Here is a 6,081-nt window from a genome sequence, read left to right as displayed (position 1 = left end):
GTATGCACTATGCACTTGCCGGGTGTACGGCTGTAGGACACTGGTTTAAATGCATCTGAGAACCCACGTTAATGGGTGCCGCTGGAGCCAGCTAGACCGTACGGCGTAGATGCACTGTGCAGCAGAATTTGACAGGTGGAGGCTGGACCCACCGTTTGGCCGCCAGCTCACCACCGAGACGGCCGTTTAACCATAGTTAACGCGACAGCTGCTGCCAGATTACGCCGTCGACGAATCACGATGCTCCACGAACGCAGCGCTTACGTGTATGCTCATTTGCCACCGTTAAAGGCCAATAAAGTTTTCTTTTCCAACCAATTAAAATAAAGCAGCGCTTACGTGTACGCACACCGTTAGGCCAAAAAAGGTTTTTTAGTGCTAAAAATTAGCTCTAGATTAAAATATAAATTTTGTCCCTTGGAAATAAAGTTAATTCTAGATCCAGCAGGAAAATTTACACCACAAAGCAAGGTTTGCCTTATCCCTCAACTTTTGAAAAATCCACTAAATCTCTTGAAAAATCCACTAAATCTCTAGAAGAGGAGAAGGAAAAAGGCCACCTCCAATTTAAAATAGTAGTAACGATGAAATTATGAAGAAAATGCTTGTTCAAAATTGCCTTTTCCTTAGGTCAGTTCCATTAAAAAATATTTCTCAAACCTTGCTACAAACTGGGGTTTTCGAGCACTGCTATAGACTATTTTGAGCTAGTTTAAGGGGAAAAAATCATCCCTTAGTTTGTTTTTTGGCTCGCCTTCATATTAGTAACTAAGATTTTTTAAAATCCCTTTAAATCTGCATCATTTTGAAGGAAAAACCAGAGAAGGAAGATACCTCTCCTTATTTTCATTTGTTGGTGGAAATGCTTTTTCCTAACTCTCCTCCTGGTCCTGGTCTTGGTCCAAGTCCTCGTTATTTCATTTGAAAGAAGGTAGAGTTTTAACCTTTTTTTTCTATCTACGTAGAAAGAAGAGCATATTAAGGGTGTTTACATGTAAGGCTCCCATTCAAAATTGGACATCAGATGGTAGTCGATTCGTGGGCAGGCATGCCCAACTTTTGAAAAGGTCACATTTTTATTGATTTAAAAGTGCATTTAAAGCTTTGAAGCTATAAAAAGTAACAGTGTGTATGGATCAGACGCCTTTTGGGCAGATCTTGGTTTTGGATAGTAGTCCCACACCTCCATCTTCACTAACATCTAGAGTTTGCCTAAACATAAAAATAGGGAAAATGGGCATGAGTTGGAGGCTGACTAGGATGCCTTGTAGTTTGGACAACATGGCAACATTGAGTTTGTCAACAAATTTGGATCGAGGGAGCAATCCAAGGTCCCTCCTTAATTTGAGAATGGACAAACATTTTAGTGTGTACCCTAAAGGACTTTTCAAACTTAAGGTTTTCTTTTCCAAGGTAATATTTCAGTGTATACCCAAAAGGACATTTCAAAGTTAAGGTTTTCTTTTCCAGGGTAATATTTTAGTGTGTACCCAAAAGGACATTTCAAACTTAAGGTTTTCTTTTCCAGGGTAATATTGTAGTGTGTACCCTAAAGGACTTTTTAAACTTTAGGTTTTCTTTTCCAGGGTAATATTGTAGTGTGTACCCTAAAGGACTTTTTAAACTTAAGGTTTTCTTTTCCAAGGTAATATTTTTTATCCCCTTATGTAAACGGTAAAATGCCTCAAGAATAGCAATGAAGGCGTCCAATTTTCAAACTTACGGTTTTCTTTTCCAGGGTAATATTTTTCATCCCCTTATGTAAGGGTAAAATGCCTCAAGAATAGAAATGAAGGCTTCAAATTTGGACATCATTAGAGTATGATATCAACACTACTAGATGTGATTAAGGTATGAGACAAGAATAATCAAAACATCACGAATTGCATTAGTGAGAATGGCATATAATGCTCCATTTTCATCCACATGGGGTCTTACATACATATCTCAAGAGATAAGGACACTTTTGGTCCACATGCTACATGCCAACATCCACATAAATGCTATACATGAACTTTGCCCCACATTCATTGACCCATATTCATTATTCTCACATACATATGACCATACATAATATCCCAAATTCTAAGGTTGCTACCCACATAAATCATAGATGATATAAACCTACATGACTTGACAAAACACATACATTTGTGCACCACATTTTCAACACCCCCCCTTGGTGCTCAAAATGGTCTCATCCCAAGAGAGTAATGTGACATACATGACATGACATTCTTTGTCCCCCATTGATGGTGACACATATACATTCACTTAGCGTACGCCATCAGTGGTGGCTAGAGGTGATTACATCAACATGACATAACATCATGGACATGAACATATATGTCATCACATCCACACACATATGGGCACATCTTGAAAAAGGGTTGCCCAATCCCAAGATTGACATAGGCATCATCATAGACATCAACATAAACATAGACATCATACATGGGGACATTAGCCACTATGCCTCATAATGGGATGGTCATACACATAACATGACATACATGGGAACATAATATACATGTCATCACATAACATGGCTGAACATAACATGACATACATGGGAACATAACATACATGTCATCACATAACATTTCTAAACATAGCCGTCATTAGCTTCATGATATCCATCTTTGTCTTCATCTTCATGTTGAGCTCAATCTTTGTCTTCATCTTCATGTTGAGCTCAATCTTTGTCTTCATCTTGAGCTCCATTTCCATGGTCTTCATACATGTTGCTTTATCATCATAATCTTCATTGTGGTCTTCATGCAGCTCCATCATCATGACACCATTCCTCAACTTGACCCATGAGCCTTCATGAATCTTATACATGGGATAATGCATATCATTGTAACATACATAGCATAGCATAATGGAAGCATCTTAACATGACATCTCATCAAACATGGCTTTTCTATCTTTATTTATCCTTGCTTTAACCTCAGCCTCAATCCCTTACAATGATTTGGATAAGATTTAGCTCAGAGTTGGATGCTAATCAAGATTAAGATCACTAATCACTCACTAATCCCAATAAAAAATGTAGGTAACTTTGAGTAGTCAATGAGGTTAGTCGTACTCACACTTGAGCCAAACACTATATCTTTTAAAGAAGGTGTATCTTTTAAAGAAGGCGACTCTTTTAAATAAGGCGACTACATACTTTTGAGGATTGAAAAGAGACACAAAAAATTCAATTGTGAAATTGCAACCGAGGTTTTATAATAATTAAAAAGATTAATAACCTCGCTTATCGACTAGATTTGCCATCACATTGGAATATCCATGACTCTTTTCACATTAGTCTTCTTAGACCTTTCAATGGACCGTTACCTTCCCATCTAGTTTATGAAGAGCCTCCTTTAATTGTTGATGAACAAGAAGAACTTATTCTAGATTCAATTATTTACCACCATTAAAGCAGACTACCACAAGAACAGGTAATGTATATCTTATGGCTTTTAAGAATCATCTAATTGAAGATGCTAGGTGGATACCTGAATGGTTTTTCCATTAATAGCTATTAATGGTTTTTCCATTAATAGCTATATCTTATTTGCTCATATTAGCATACATGGAATTGAGGTCCAATCTAAGCAAGAGGTAATGTTACATGTGACTCTCTCTCTATGGTGCACTGGGGATGCCAAGTGTGTTATTGTATTTAGCTCAATATCATGGGTGATTCTACTTAATACTTGATGCTAAATATATTCTTGCATGGATTTAGGTGGTTATGTTTATATTTGTACCATCATACATGTGAGAGTTGGTTTGTTGAGAGAATCTAAACAATTCTGTACTCACATCATGATAGTAATTGGTTATGAGAGAATCCAATTGACTGCTACCACATGTTACTAATATTTTATTGAGTGATTCCAATTAACATAACATTCTGGATTGTATGAGTATAGGCTATGAGTATAAGCATGATGATGATGGGAATTGGACGCGACACCTACCCAAGTGTCTGGAGTATTTTTGTTTAAGTGCATGTGCGTACCATTTTGATTTATTATGGTTAGGCCCATTGTGCATAATTGTTGGGAAAAGGTTATGTTATTTTGATACCTAAGAAATGGGACAAAGGTTACTCTTATAAAAGAAAAGCCCAGTTTTTGAAAAGAACTCTATTAATGGCTCCAAGTGCTATTTTTGATATATGATTAAAATACCACGTGTGGGAGAAGGAGCCACACACATCCAAGGGGAGATTGCATCCAATCTTATGTTATTGATCATTATCTTATGTGTTTATTTTATACTTAGTGCATGGTTTGATGTTCCATTCGTAGTGCTTGAATTCCACTATTTATTTAGGTAATATGGGCAAGGCAAATCTCCATGTACAAGATCCTTTTGGCAATTGCATGTGCTAATATTTATTTAGTTAATATGGGTGAGACAAATCTCCATGTACAAGATCCTTTGGCGATTGCATGTGCTAAGATTTACCAAGACTCTCTGAATTTGTGGGACAAATAGTTGAGCAAGTTCTTGAAATGGGGCTCCACCAGCAAGGATGCATGGTAGAAGAACCCACACATGAGATATAAGGGGTGAAAGGATGTTCAAACTAGATGCTAGCATGCCAGAAATCAATGAAGTGATGTATGTCCAATGAGAAGAGTAGATTTTAGATTTGGAAATTTGGCATGAGATCATGGCTAGTCATGCAAGCATTCTAGAGGATGGGTATATGTGGTCACATGGATAATGAAGAGATATAATTTGGACTTAGTATGTGTGTGGCATGCCATTGAGTGGGCTAAACAAAATGTTTGGTCCCTCAATTTAACAAATTTTCACACTAGATTTATTGCATAAGTGAGCATATATGAAAATACTCTACATCACCCAATTATAAAAGTGTGTGGATCAAATAACAAAAAAGAAGAGCATTTTCTTCTCCATCTCTATGTGAAGTCTCTACCTATGATTAATTTATGAAAACCCTAATCTCGTGCAATTAATAATAAAGTCTCAACATGGCCAGCTCCATGTCACCCTTACTAGTCTTCCAAGCCTTCTGCTCCACCTCCGCTGCTACAGGGGCGGCTTCCTTACACTAGGGTGCCATTGGTACTCCGCACACCTACACGCAACCCCTGCACAACATCTCTTTCCGGCACCCCAAATCTTTGAGTCGAGAGCAAGGCGGCAAAAGGTAATAGCACCCAGCACTGCACTCCACTTCAACATCACCATAGCTTCAAATTACAAATGTATGTGACAGCATCTGGAACCACAGCATGCGTTCAAAACAGTCCAAGCCTTTTACATTGAGCCCTACTTTGCTCTTGCTTTGGGAGGCATTCTTCCATAGCCAGTATGTGCATGTCTCGCTGCTAGTTGAGCTGGCTTTGCTGCATAGATTGTCCGAGAGCCATCATGTCCGGTACTCAGGATGCGGCACCTACCAAGAGAAGACTAACTCGAGCAGTCTAGATGAGCTAAACTAGAAGCCAAGGTGGACAACCCAATTCTACTGGATCCGAATACAAGATTGATGCCAAGTTTCTGGATGAGTTGTTGGATGATGCTGATTTGTTCAGAGTCCAATCCGACATCCGCCTGACATTCTATGAATTCAGCATGTGCTGCAATCAATATAATAAAGCCGAGTAGACTTGGCTGATGGGTCGAAGGGCATGCAAGCATTATCGCAACATGAAGCATCGGTCTACCGACTGTGTGACCTGCAGGTAGTGTGGCTAACATGGCCATCGAACCAATGACTGCTTATACCATGTATGTGGCCAATGCGGATTCTAGGGTCACAGCTCCTAGGTGTGCCCACATGCATTGTTAGAGCAGTTTGAGAATGTCCAGCACCGATGTCTCAGCGGAAGAATGCCCGCGAAGTTGATCGCCTTCTGAAAAGTAAAAAGGAGCTCAAGTGGTTTCTCAAAGATACCGCCTTAGCAGTGGAATGGCATTCCCAACACCCTCGAAAAGGAGATTCCTTGTTGTAGGATATGGCATGGATGATAATTGCAACTAGAAACTTCTTGTCTGATGTCAAGCATGCAATTGCAAACCTTGAGGATGAGGACACTAGTTCGG

Source organism: Cibotium barometz, chromosome 53 (assembly GCF_041138505.1).
Source record: "Cibotium barometz isolate CiBa-2024 chromosome 53, ASM4113850v1, whole genome shotgun sequence".
In the NCBI taxonomy this organism is placed as follows: Eukaryota; Viridiplantae; Streptophyta; class Polypodiopsida; order Cyatheales; family Cibotiaceae; genus Cibotium; species Cibotium barometz.
This window is presented reverse-complemented; position numbering follows the sequence as displayed.